Raw genomic sequence first — 14,086 nt, forward strand, 5'->3', positions numbered from 1 at the left:
CACAGATACAGTGTGACACACAGCCACACACATATAGATAGTGTGACACACACACACACACACACACACACACACACACACACACACACACACACAGATACACAATGTGACACACAGATACAGTGTGACACAGCCACACACATATACAGATACAGTGTGACACACACGTATACAGATACAGTGTGACACACAGAAACAGTGTGACACACACATACAGATACACTGTGTGACACACACCCATATACAGATACACAACCACACATATATACAAATACAGTGTGACACATACAGATACAGTGTGACACACATATACAGATACACATATATATACACAGATAGTAGTGTGACCCACACACAGATGCACAGTGTGACACACACACTGATCCAGTGACATACACATATATACAGATACACAGTGTGACACACACAGATACAGACACAGTGCGACACAGCCACACACATATAGTGTGACACACACTCACATATACAGATACAGTGTGACACACACCACACATACTAGTACCCCCTTAACCTCTCCCCAGTACCAGGGACCAGCACCCCCTTAACCTCTCCCCCAGTACCTGGGACCAGCACCCCCTTAACCTCTTCCCAGTGCGTGGGACCAGCAGCCCCTTAACCTCTCCCCCAGTACGTGGGACCAGCACCCCCTTAACCTCTCCCAGTACGTGGGACCAGCACCCCCTTAACCTCTCCCCAGTACGTGGGACCAGCACCCCCTTAACCTCTCCCCAGTACGTGGCACCAGCACCCCTTAACCTCTCCCCAGTACGTGGCACCAGCACCCCCTTAACCTCTCCCCAGTACGTGGGACCAGCAGCCCCTTAACCTCTCCCCAGTACGTGGCACCAGCACCCCTTAACCTCTCCCCAGTACGTGGCACCAGCACCCCTTAACCTCTCCCCAGTACGTGGCACCAGCACCCCTTAACCTCTCCCCAGTACGTGGCACCAGCACCCCTTAACCTCTCCCCAGTACGTGGCACCAGCACCCCTTAACCTCTCCCCAGTACGTGGCACCAGCACCCCTTAACCTCTCCCCAGTACGTGGCACCAGCACCCCTTAACCTCTCCCCAGTACGTGGCACCAGCACCCCTTAACCTCTCCCGTGTATGAGAGCTGTTGCTCTGCCTCGGGGGATAGCGCTGCCGTCTCTAGATGTTCAGCTCTTTGGGTCAGTATTTCCCTTTATTTCCGTGGGATTCACTCCTCTGAATATCACATTATTTGCGTGTTCACGCCCCCACTGGCGGTCGCTGCCCTCTTACCTTGGGCACGCAGCGTCGGTCAGTGCATTGCTGGGTGCAGGGCGCAGTGTGGGGGAGCTCGGTGCTGCTGACCCCCCCCTCCCCCCCCCCGTGTTTCTCGTGGCTTCCTGTTTGCGAGTCCAATGCCTGCAGGAAACGCAGTGCGCATCAGAACAACTTCCTGTCACGACTCCATCGCAACCTGCTTACCGGAGACGCAACCGTGAGGAGGGGGCGGAAAACCTACAGGACAAAAGCCGTGAGTGGGGAGCAGAGGGTGGAGGTACATGCACAGATATACATGGCACTGCCCATGTACATGTACCCGCAGATATACACGGCACTGTGCATATACATGTACACACAGCACTGCACATGTACCCACAGATGTACACGGTACCACACATGTATATGTATCCACAGATATACACTGTACTGCGCATGTACCCGCAGATATACACGGCAGTGCGAATGTACCCGCAGTTATACACGGCAGTGCGCATGTACCCGCAGATATACACTGCACTGTGCATATACATGTACACACGGATATACACTGCACTGCACATGTACCCACAGATGTATACGGTACCACACATGTATATGTATCCACAGATATACACTGTACTGCGCATGTACCCACAGTTATACACGGCAGTGCGCATGTACCCACAGTTATACACGGCAGTGCGAATGTACCCGCAGTTATACACGGCAGTACGCATGTACCCGCAGTTATACACGGCAGTGCGCATGTACCCGCAGTTATACACGGCAGTACGCATGTACACGCAGATATACACAGCAGTGCGCATGTACACGCAGATATACACGGCAGTGCGCATGTACCCGCAGATATACACGGCAGTGCGCATGTACCCGCAGATATACACGGCAGTGCGCATGTACCCGCAGATATACACGGCAGTGCGCATGTACCCGCAGATATACACAGCAGTGCGCATGTACCCGCAGATATACACGGCAGTGCGCATGTACCCGCAGATATACACAGCAGTGCGCATGTACCCGCAGATATACACGGCAGTGCGCATGTACCCGCAGTTATACACAGCAGTGCGCATGTACACGCAGTTATACACGGCAGTGCGCATGTACCCGCAGATATACACGGCAGTGCGCATGTACCCGCAGATATACACGGCAGTGCGCATGTACCCGCAGATATACACGGCAGTGCGCATGTACCCGCAGATATACACGGCAGTGCGCATGTACCCGCAGTTATACACGGCAGTGCGCATGTACCCGCAGTTATACACGGCAGTGCGCATGTACCCGCAGATATACACGGCAGTGCGCATGTACCCGCAGATATACACAGCAGTGCGCATGTACCCGCAGATATACACAGCAGTGCGCATGTACCCGCAGATATACACGGCAGTGCGCATGTACCCGCAGATATACACGGCAGTGCGCATGTACACGCAGATATACACGGCAGTGCGCATGTACACGCAGATATACACGGCAGTGCGCATGTACACGCAGATATACACAGCAGTGCGCATGTACCCGCAGATATACACAGCAGTGCGCATGTACACGCAGATATACACGGCACTGTGTATATACATGTACACACGGATATACACTGCACTGTGCATATACATGTACACACGGATATACACTGCACTGTGCATATACATGTACACACGGATATACACGGCAGTGCGCATGTACCCGCAGATATACACTGCACTGTGCATATACATGTACACACGGATATACACTGCACTGTGCATATACATGTACACACGGATATACACTGCACTGTGCATATACATGTACACACGGATATACACAGCACTGCACATGTACCCGCAGATATACACAGCAGTGCGCATGTACCCGCAGATATACACGGCAGTGCGCATGTACCCGCAGATATACACAGCAGTGCGCATGTACCCGCAGATATACCCGGCAGTGCGCATGTACACGCAGATATACACTGTACTGCACATGTACCCGCAGATATACACAGCAGTGCACATGTACCCGCAGATATACACGGCAGTGCGAATGTACCCGCAGTTATACACGGCACTGCACATGTACCCGCAGTTATACACGGCATTGCGCATGTACCCGCAGATATACACGGCAGTGCGCATGTACCCGCAGATATACACGACAGTGCGCATGTACCCGCAGTTATACACGGCAGTGCGCATGTACCCGCAGTTATACACGGCAGTACGCATGTACACGCAGATATACACAGCAGTGCGCATGTACACGCAGTTATACCCGGCAGTGCGAATGTACCCGCAGTTATACACGGCACTGCACATGTACCCGCAGTTATACACGGCAGTGCGCATGTACCCGCAGATATACACGGCAGTGCGCATGTACCCGCAGATATACACGGCAGTGCGCATGTACCCGCAGTTATACACGGCAGTGCGCATGTACCCGCAGATATACACGGCAGTACGCATTGTACACGCAGATATACACAGCAGTGCGCATGTACACGCAGATATACACGGCAGTGCGCATGTACCCGCAGTTATACACGGCAGTGCGAATGTACACGCAGATATACACTGTACTGCATATGTACCCGCAGATATACACAGCAGTGCGCATGTACACGCAGATATACACAGCAGTGCGCATGTACACGCAGATATACACAGCAGTGCGCATGTACCCGCAGATATACCCGGCAGTGCACATGTACCCGCAGATATACACAGCAGTGCGCATGTACCCGCAGATATACACGACAGTGCGCATGTACCCGCAGTTATACACGGCAGTGCGCATGTACCCGCAGTTATACACGGCAGTACGCATGTACACGCAGATATACACAGCAGTGCGCATGTACACGCAGTTATACACGGCACTGCACATGTACCCGCAGTTATACACGGCAGTGCGCATGTACCCGCAGATATACACGGCAGTGCGCATGTACCCGCAGATATACACGGCAGTGCGCATGTACCCGCAGTTATACACGGCAGTGCGCATGTACCCGCAGATATACACGGCAGTACGCATGTACACGCAGATATACACAGCAGTGCGCATGTACCCGCAGATATACACAGCAGTGCGCATGTACCCGCAGATATACCCGGCAGTGCGCATGTACACGCAGATATACACTGTACTGCACATGTACCCGCAGATATACACAGCAGTGCACATGTACCCGCAGATATACACGGCAGTGCGAATGTACCCGCAGTTATACACAGCAGTGCGAATGTACCCGCAGTTATACACGGCACTGCACATGTACCCGCAGTTATACACGGCATTGCGCATGTACCCGCAGATATACACGGCAGTGCGCATGTACCCGCAGATATACACGACAGTGCGCATGTACCCGCAGTTATACACGGCAGTGCGCATGTACCCGCAGTTATACACGGCAGTACGCATGTACACGCAGATATACACAGCAGTGCGCATGTACACGCAGTTATACCCGGCAGTGCGAATGTACCCGCAGTTATACACGGCACTGCACATGTACCCGCAGTTATACACGGCAGTGCGCATGTACCCGCAGATATACACGGCAGTGCGCATGTACCCGCAGATATACACGGCAGTGCGCATGTACCCGCAGTTATACACGGCAGTGCGCATGTACCCGCAGATATACACGGCAGTACGCATGTACACGCAGATATACACAGCAGTGCGCATGTACACGCAGATATACACGGCAGTGCGCATGTACCCGCAGTTATACACGGCAGTGCGAATGTACCCGCAGATATACACGGCAGTGCGCATGTACCCGCAGATATACACGGCAGTGCGCATGTACCCGCAGATATACACAGCAGTGCGCATGTACACGCAGATATACACGGCAGTGCGCATGTACCCGCAGATATACACGGCAGTGCGCATGTACCCGCAGATATACACGGCAGTGCGCATGTACCCGCAGATATACACAGCAGTGCGCATGTACACGCAGATATACACGGCAGTGCGCATGTACCCGCAGATATACACAGCAGTGCGCATGTACACGCAGATATACACTGCACTGTGCATATACATGTACACACGGATATACACTGCACTGTGCATATACATGTACACACGGATATACACTGCACTGTGCATATACATGTACACACGGATATACACAGCACTGCACATGTACCCACAGATGTATACGGTACCACACATGTATATGTATCCACAGATATACACTGTACTGCGCATGTACCCGCAGTTATACACGGCAGTGCGCATGTACCCGCAGATATACACGGCAGTGCGCATGTACCCGCAGATATACACAGCAGTGCGCATGTACACGCAGATATACACAGCAGTGCGCATGTACACGCAGATATACACAGCAGTGCGCATGTACACGCAGATATACACAGCAGTGCGCATGTACACGCAGATATACACTGTACTGCGCATGTACCCGCAGTTATACACGGCAGTGCGCATGTACCCGCAGATATACACGGCAGTGCGCATGTACCCGCAGATATACACAGCAGTGCGCATGTACACGCAGATATACACTGCACTGTGCATATACATGTACACACGGATATACACTGCACTGTGCATATACATGTACACACGGATATACACTGCACTGTGCATATACATGTACACACGGATATACACGGCAGTGCGCATGTACCCGCAGATATACACAGCACTGCACATGTACCCACAGATGTATACGGTACCACACATGTATATGTATCCACAGATATACACTGTACTGCGCATGTACCCACAGTTATACACGGCAGTGCGCATGTACCCGCTATTATACACGGCAGTGCACATGTACCCGCAGATATACACGGCAGTACGCATGTACCCGCAGATATACACGGCAGTGCGAATGTACCCGCAGTTATACACGGCAGTACGCATGTACACGCAGATATACACAGCAGTGCGCATGTACACGCAGATATACACGGCAGTACGCATGTACACGCAGATATACACGGCAGTGCGCATGTACCCGCAGTTATACACAGCAGTGCGCATGTACCCGCAGATATACCCGGCAGTGCGCATGTACCCGCAGTTATACACGGCAGTGCGCATGTACACGCAGTTATACACTACTGTGCGCATGTACCCGCAGATATACACGGCAGTGCGCATGTACCCGCAGTTATACACGGCAGTGCGCATGTACCCGCAGTTATACACTACTGTGCGCATGTACCCGCAGATATACACGGCAGTGCGCATGTACCCGCAGATATACACAGCAGTGCGCATGTACCCGCAGTTATACACTGCACTGTGCATATACATGTACACACGGATATACACGGCAGTGCGCATGTACCCGCAGATATACACGGCAGTGCGCATGTACCCGCAGTTATACACTGCACTGTGCATATACATGTACACACGGATATACACGGCAGTGCGCATGTACCCGCAGATATACACAGCAGTGCGCATGTACACGCAGATATACCCGGCAGTGCGCATGTACCCGCAGTTATACACGGCAGTGCGCATGTACCCGCAGATATACACGGCAGTGCGCATGTACCCGCTGTTATACACGGCACTGCACATGAACCCGCAGATATACACAGCAGTGCGCATGTACACGCAGATATACACAGCAGTGCGCATGTACACGCAGATATACACAGCAGTGCGCATGTACCCGCAGATATACCCGGCAGTGCACATGTACCCGCAGATATACACAGCAGTGCGCATGTACCCGCAGATATACACGGCATTGCGCATGTACCCTCAGTTATACACAGCAGTGCGCATGTACACGCAGATATACACAGCAGTGCGCATGTACCCGCAGATATACACGGCAGTGCACATGTACACGCAGATATACACGGCAGTGCGCATGTACCCGCAGATATACACGGCAGTGCGCATGTACACGCAGATATACACGGCAGTGCGCATGTACCCGCAGATATACACAGCAGTGCGCATGTACCCACAGATATACACGGCAGTGCACATGTACACGCAGATATACACGGCAGTGCGCATGTACCCGCAGATATACACGGCAGTGCGCATGTACACGCAGATATACACGGCAGTGCACATGTACCCGCAGATATACACGGCAGTGCGCATGTACCCGCAGATATACACGGCAGTGCGCATGTACCCGCAGATATACACGGCAGTGCGCATGTACCCGCAGATATACACGGCAGTGCGCATGTACCCGCAGATATACACGGCAGTGCACATGTACACGCAGATATACACGGCAGTGCGCATGAACCCGCAGATATACCCGGCAGTGCGCATGTACCCGCAGTTATACACGGCAGTGCGCATGTACCCGCAGATATACACGGCAGTGCACATGTACACGCAGATATACACGGCAGTGCGCATGAACCCGCAGATATACCCGGCAGTGCGCATGTACCCGCAGATATACACGGCAGTGCACATGTACACGCAGATATACACGGCAGTGCACATGTACCCGCAGATATACACGGCAGTGCGCATGTACCCGCAGATATACACGGCAGTGCGCATGTTCCCGCAGTTATACACAGCAGTGCGCATGTACCCGCAGATATACACGGCAGTGCGCATGTACCCGCAGATATACACAGCAGTGCGCATGTACCCGCAGATATACACAGCAGTGCGCATGTACCCGCAGATATACCCGGCAGTGCACATGTACCCGCAGATATACACAGCAGTGCGCATGTACCCGCAGATATACACGGCATTGCGCATGTACCCGCAGTTATACACAGCAGTGCGCATGTACCCGCAGATATACACGGCAGTGCACATGTACACGCAGATATACACGGCAGTGCGCATGTACCCGCAGATATACACGGCAGTGCGCATGTACCCGCAGTTATACACGGCAGTGCGCATGTACCCGCAGTTATACACAGCAGTGCGCATGTACCCGCAGATATACACGGCAGTGCACATGTACACGCAGATATACACGGCAGTGCGCATGTACCCGCAGATATACACAGCAGTGCGCATGTACCCGCAGATATACACGGCAGTGCGCATGTACACGCAGATATACACGGCAGTGCGCATGTACCCGCAGATATACACGGCAGTGCGCATGTACACGCAGATATACACGGCAGTGCACATGTACCCGCAGATATACACGGCAGTGCGCATGTACCCGCAGATATACACGGCAGTGCGCATGTACCCGCAGATATACACGGCAGTGCGCATGTACCCGCAGATATACACAGCAGTGCGCATGTACCCGCAGATATACACGGCAGTGCACATGTACCCGCAGATATACACGGCAGTGCGCATGTACCCGCAGATATACACGGCAGTGCGCATGTACCCGCAGATATACACGGCAGTGCGCATGTACCCGCAGATATACACGGCAGTACGCATGTACCCGCAGATATACACAGCAGTGCGCATGTACCCGCAGATATACACGGCAGTGCGCATGTACCCGCAGATATACACGGCAGTACGCATGTACCCGCAGATATACACGGCAGTGCGCATGTACCCGCAGATATACACGGCAGTGCGCATGTACCCGCAGATATACACAGCAGTGCGCATGTACCCGCAGATATACACGGCAGTGCACATGTACCCGCAGATATACACGGCAGTGCGCATGTACCCGCAGATATACACGGCAGTGCGCATGTACCCGCAGATATACACGGCAGTGCGCATGTACCCGCAGATATACACAGCAGTGCGCATGTACCCGCAGATATACACGGCAGTGCGCATGTACCCGCAGATATACACGGCAGTGCGCATGTACCCGCAGATATACACGGCAGTGCGCATGTACACGCAGATATACACGGCAGTGCGCATGTACCCGCAGATATACACGGCAGTGCGCATGTACCCGCAGATATACACGGCAGTGCGCATGTACACGCAGATATACACAGCAGTGCGCATGTACCCGCAGATATACACGGCAGTGCGCATGTACCCGCAGATATACACAGCAGTGCGCATGTATCCGCAGATATACACAGCAGTGCGCATGTACCCGCAGTTATACCCGGCAGTGCACATGTACCCGCAGATATACACGGCAGTGCGCATGTACCCGCAGATATACACGGCAGTGCGCATGTACACGCAGATATACACGGCAGTGCGCATGTACCCGCTATTATACACGGCAGTGCGCATGTACCCGCAGATATACACAGCAGTGCGCATGTACACGCAGATATACACAGCACTGTGCATATACATGTACCCGCAGATATACATGGCAGTGCGCATGTACCCGCAGATATACACGGCAGTGCGCATGTACACGCAGATATACACAGCACTGCACATGTACCCACAGATATACACGGCAGTGCGCATGTACACGCAGATATACACAGCACTGTGCATATACATGTACCCGCAGATATACACAGCAGTGCGCATGTACCCGCAGATATACACGGCAGTGCGCATGTACACGCAGATATACACAGCACTGCACATGTACCCACAGATATACACGGCAGTGCGCATGTACCCGCAGATATACACAGCAGTGCGCATGTACCCGCAGTTATACACTACTGTGCGCATGTACCCGCAGATATACACAGCAGTGCGCATGTACCCGCAGATATACACGGCAGTGCGCATGTACCCGCAGTTATACACTGCACTGTGCATATACATGTACACACGGATATACACGGCAGTGCGCATGTACCCGCAGATATACACAGCACTGCACATGTACCCACAGATATACACGGCAGTGCGCATGTACCCGCAGATATACACAGCAGTGCGCATGTACCCGCAGTTATACACTACTGTGCGCATGTACACGTAAATGTAAACTGTACTGCGCATGTACCCGCAGTTATACACGGCAGTGCGCATGTACCCGCAGTTATACACGGCAGTGCGCATGTACCCGCAGTTATACACGGCAGTGCGCATGTACCCGCAGTTATACACGGCAGTGCGCATGCGCACACAGATATCTTTATATAGCGCCAAAAGTGTACTCAGCGCTTCACAAAGAACACAGTACAGGGAATTCTAATAATACAATAAGCGCAGAAAAATCAGACAATAGGAAAGGAAATCCCTGCCCCGAAGAGCTTACAATCTAAGTCGTAAGATGGGAGCGTTACAGAGACATCAGGTGAGGGAATAAGTGCAGTAGAAAAAATCCACATTACGCTCCTCCCTCTCCTCTCTCAGCTCTGCTACAGACCCTGACAACCTGGTCAGGAACTACAACTCTGCCTTATCCTCCTCTCTTGATCTACATGCCCCGCTTTCTCTCTGCAGTCTTCGCCCTTCTAAACCAAGACCCTGGCTAAATTCCCACACGCGCATGCTGCGGTCCTGCGCTCGTTCCTCTGATCGCCTCTGGAGGAAGTCTCACACTCTCGCAGACTTCCTTCTCTACAAATGTATGCTGTCCTGTTTCAACTCTGCCCTCTCTCAGGCTAAACAAACCTACTTTTCTTCACTAATAAACACGCTCAAGTCTAACCCACTGCTGACTCTTCTCTGTCTTTGGCTCTCTACTCAGACCTCCCTCTGCTGCCTCTTCTTCTTCCTTCATCTCACCTCAGGACTTTGCTGACTATTTCAAGGAAAAGGTGGAATCCATACGTCAGGACATCCCCTCTGTATCCTCCTCCCATCCTACACCTCTTCTTAACTCTCCTCCTGCCTTCCTTGGCTCTTTTTCCGCTGTCACAGAGGATGTGTCACTGCTGATCTCTTCTCCCACTACTACTTGCCCTCTTGACCCCATTCTCTCCCATCTCCTAAAACATCTTGTTCCTACTATAACCCCTACCCTCACACACATTTTTAACACCTCCCTCTACTATGGTACCTTTCCCTCCTCCTTCAAGCATGCAACCGTTATACCATTACTCAAAAACAGCATGCTTGACCCTACCTGTCCTAACTATTGTCTTGTCTCCCTCCTGCCTTTTGCCTCTAAACTCCTTGATCGTCTTGTATTCTCTCGCTTGCTCCACTTTCTCAACACCTATTCTCTCCTAGACCCTCTACAATCTGGCTTCCGCACTGCTCACTCCATTGAAACAGCCCTCACTAAAATAACTAATGACCTCCATGCTGCCAAAGACAGAGGTCATTACACTCTGCTCATATTACTCGACCTCTCTGCAGCATTTGACACCGTGGACCACCCTCTTCTCCTCCACATTCTCCATACTCTTGGTATTTGTAACAAAGCTCTATCCTGGATCTCCTCTTACCTGTCCCATCGTACTTTCAGTGTCTCTTCTGCTAACACCTCCTCCTCCATAGATCTCTCTGTGGGGGTGCCGCAGGGTTCTGTCCTGGGACCTCTTCTCTTTTCTCTAGGTGACCTAATCACATCCCTTGGGTTTCAATATCACCTCTATGCTGACGACAAATTTACTTTTCAACCCCTGACCTTAACCCTGCTGTACAGACCAAAGTTTCTGAATGTCTCTCTGCGATATCATCCTGGATGGCCCTCCGCTGACTTAAACTTAACATGTCAAAAACAGAGCTCCTCGTTCTTCCTCTCAAACCTGGCCTTACTACCTCCTTCCACATTACTGTTGGAAGTACCATTGTTCACCCAGTAGCCCAAGCACGCTGCCTAGGGGTCACACTCGACTCCTCTCACATTCAAAACCTGTCGCTTTTTCCTCTGCAATATTACAAAGATACGCCCTTTCCTCTGTTGCTCGACTGCTAAAAAACTGACTCAGGTTCTCTCCCGTCTCGATTACTGTAACCTCCTGCTGTCCGGCCTTCCTGCCTCCCCTACAATCTATCCTAAACGCTGCTGCCAGAATTCTCTACTCTTTCCTAAATCTGTCTCAGCATCTCCCCTCCTGAAATCCCTCTCCTGGCTTCCTATCAAATCTCGCACTCAATTCTTCTCCTCACTTTTAAAGCTTTACACTCTTCTGCCCCTCCTTACATCTCAGACCTAATTTCTCACTATGCACCATCTCGACTCTTGCGTTCTGCTCAAGGATGCCTTCTTTCTGCCCCCTTTGTATCTAAAGCCCTCTCCCGCCTTAAACCTTTCTCACCGACTGCCCCACACCTCTGGAATGCCCTTCCCCTCAATACCCGACTAACACCCTCTCTATCCACCTTTAAAACCAACCTTAAGACACACTTGCTTAAAGAAGCATATGAGTAGCAGCGTGGATAATACTAGACACATGATACATAAAGCTTGGCCCCCTGCAGAAGAGGTGGCTGGGAGGGGGGGAGAAGAGGTGGCGGGGAGGGGGGGAGAAGAGGTGGCGGGGAGGGGGGGGAAGAGATGGCGGGGAGGGGGGTGGGAAGAGGTGGCGGGGAGGGGGGGGAAGAGGTGGCGGGGAGGGGGGGGAAGAGATGGCGGGGAGGGGGGGGGAAGAGGTGGCGGGGAGGGGGGGGAAGAGGTGGCGGGGAAAGAGGTGGCGGGGAGGGGGGGGGGGAAGAGGTGGCGGGAAGGGGGGGGGAGAGGGGATATACACTTCACTGCACTGTGCATACAGTATACACACAGATATATACTGCACATACAGTATACACTGCAGTGCACATACAGTATACACACAGATATACAGTATACACACAGATATACACTGCACTGGGTATGTACACAAAGCTAGACCGCTCTGACCATACACAGATATACACTGCCCTGCACATATCATCATCGTCAGCCCTTATAATTCCACTGCCGGGTGAAGGCCTCATGAATGATCTTTTAGGTCCGGTGGCCACAGCCTCCATTCTCCACGTCGCTCCCACACATGTTCTGATTTCATTCTCCCATTTTACTTTTGGTCTTCGCTTTGGTCTTTTAATCTCGCTTGAAATCCAGTCCAGTACCGTCTTCATCCAACGATGGTCATTTCTTCTTGCGATATGTCCGGCCCACCGCCATTTTACCTTCTTCCCCCTCGTGATGATGTCACAGGCTTGTGTTTGGTTTCGAACCCATTCATTCTTTTTCCTGTCTCTGCGGGTAACACCCAGCATGCATCTCTCCATACCTCTTCGGGTAATTCCCAGCATGCATCTCTCCACACTTCTTTATGTTGTCTGAAGTTTCAGAATGACCTTCACATTTAGGTCCACATTTCCCCATCCATACGTGAGCGTGGGTAGAATACAGGGGTCGAACATTTTCCTCCTGAGGCGCTGTGGATGGTTCCCTGGCAAAAGTGTCTTGTTTCTTCTGGTTACGCTCCATCGCATCTTCTGCTATTGTTTTCATTCGAAAGGTTCCCACCTATTGATAGGTGCTGGCCAAGGTAGACACAGTCTTCGACGTCTAGTTCCATTTCCTTTATTTCGATCTTTGTAGAGCTGACACGTTTGTTGAACATCACTTTGGTTTTGCTGAGGTTCATATGGAGGCCCCACAGTCTCACATCCTTCACCGAGTTGTATTTATGTATGTATGGGAGATAGAGGATGTATATATGTCTTTATTTATATAGCACCATTAATGTACATAGCGCTTCACAAAAGTAATACACGTGACAATCATATAAATAACAAATAACTACAAATAAAGCTGAGTCCATAGAAGGACAGGCCGCGCTGAGCTGTGCGGACGCTCCGCGCTGAGCCCCTGCATCCTCCATGAGGATGTCTTTAGAGGGGGCTCACGCGAGTGTCCGCAGGCGTGCTGAGGCGCTGGATTTTTCAGCCGCCAGCCAAACTGTTTTTCAGAGCGCTGTCGGCTGAAAACATCCAATCAGCGCGGAGCAGCGTCAATGTCACGGCGCCGTGATGTCGGCGCCGTGACGTTGACGTCG

General features: G+C 51.9%; 2 protein-coding genes across 2 annotated transcripts in view; one reads left to right on the top strand and one right to left on the bottom strand.

The window, feature by feature from the left end:
- TMC6 (transmembrane channel like 6) overlaps positions 1 to 1,356 on the bottom strand; it is a 21,712-nt gene extending 20,356 nt beyond the window's left edge. Inside the window, 1 exon segment of the mRNA XM_075580005.1 lies at positions 1,287 to 1,356. The gene's annotated coding sequence lies outside the window, so the exon portion shown is untranslated.
- A 39-nt stretch (positions 1,357 to 1,395) lies between these two features.
- The window catches only part of TMC8 (transmembrane channel like 8), a 55,907-nt gene continuing 43,216 nt past the window's right edge, over positions 1,396 to 14,086 (top strand). Inside the window, 1 exon segment of the mRNA XM_075580004.1 lies at positions 1,396 to 1,524. The gene's annotated coding sequence lies outside the window, so the exon portion shown is untranslated.

This window comes from Ascaphus truei, chromosome 22 (genome assembly GCF_040206685.1).
Source record: "Ascaphus truei isolate aAscTru1 chromosome 22, aAscTru1.hap1, whole genome shotgun sequence".
NCBI lineage: Eukaryota > Metazoa > Chordata > Amphibia > Anura > Ascaphidae > Ascaphus > Ascaphus truei.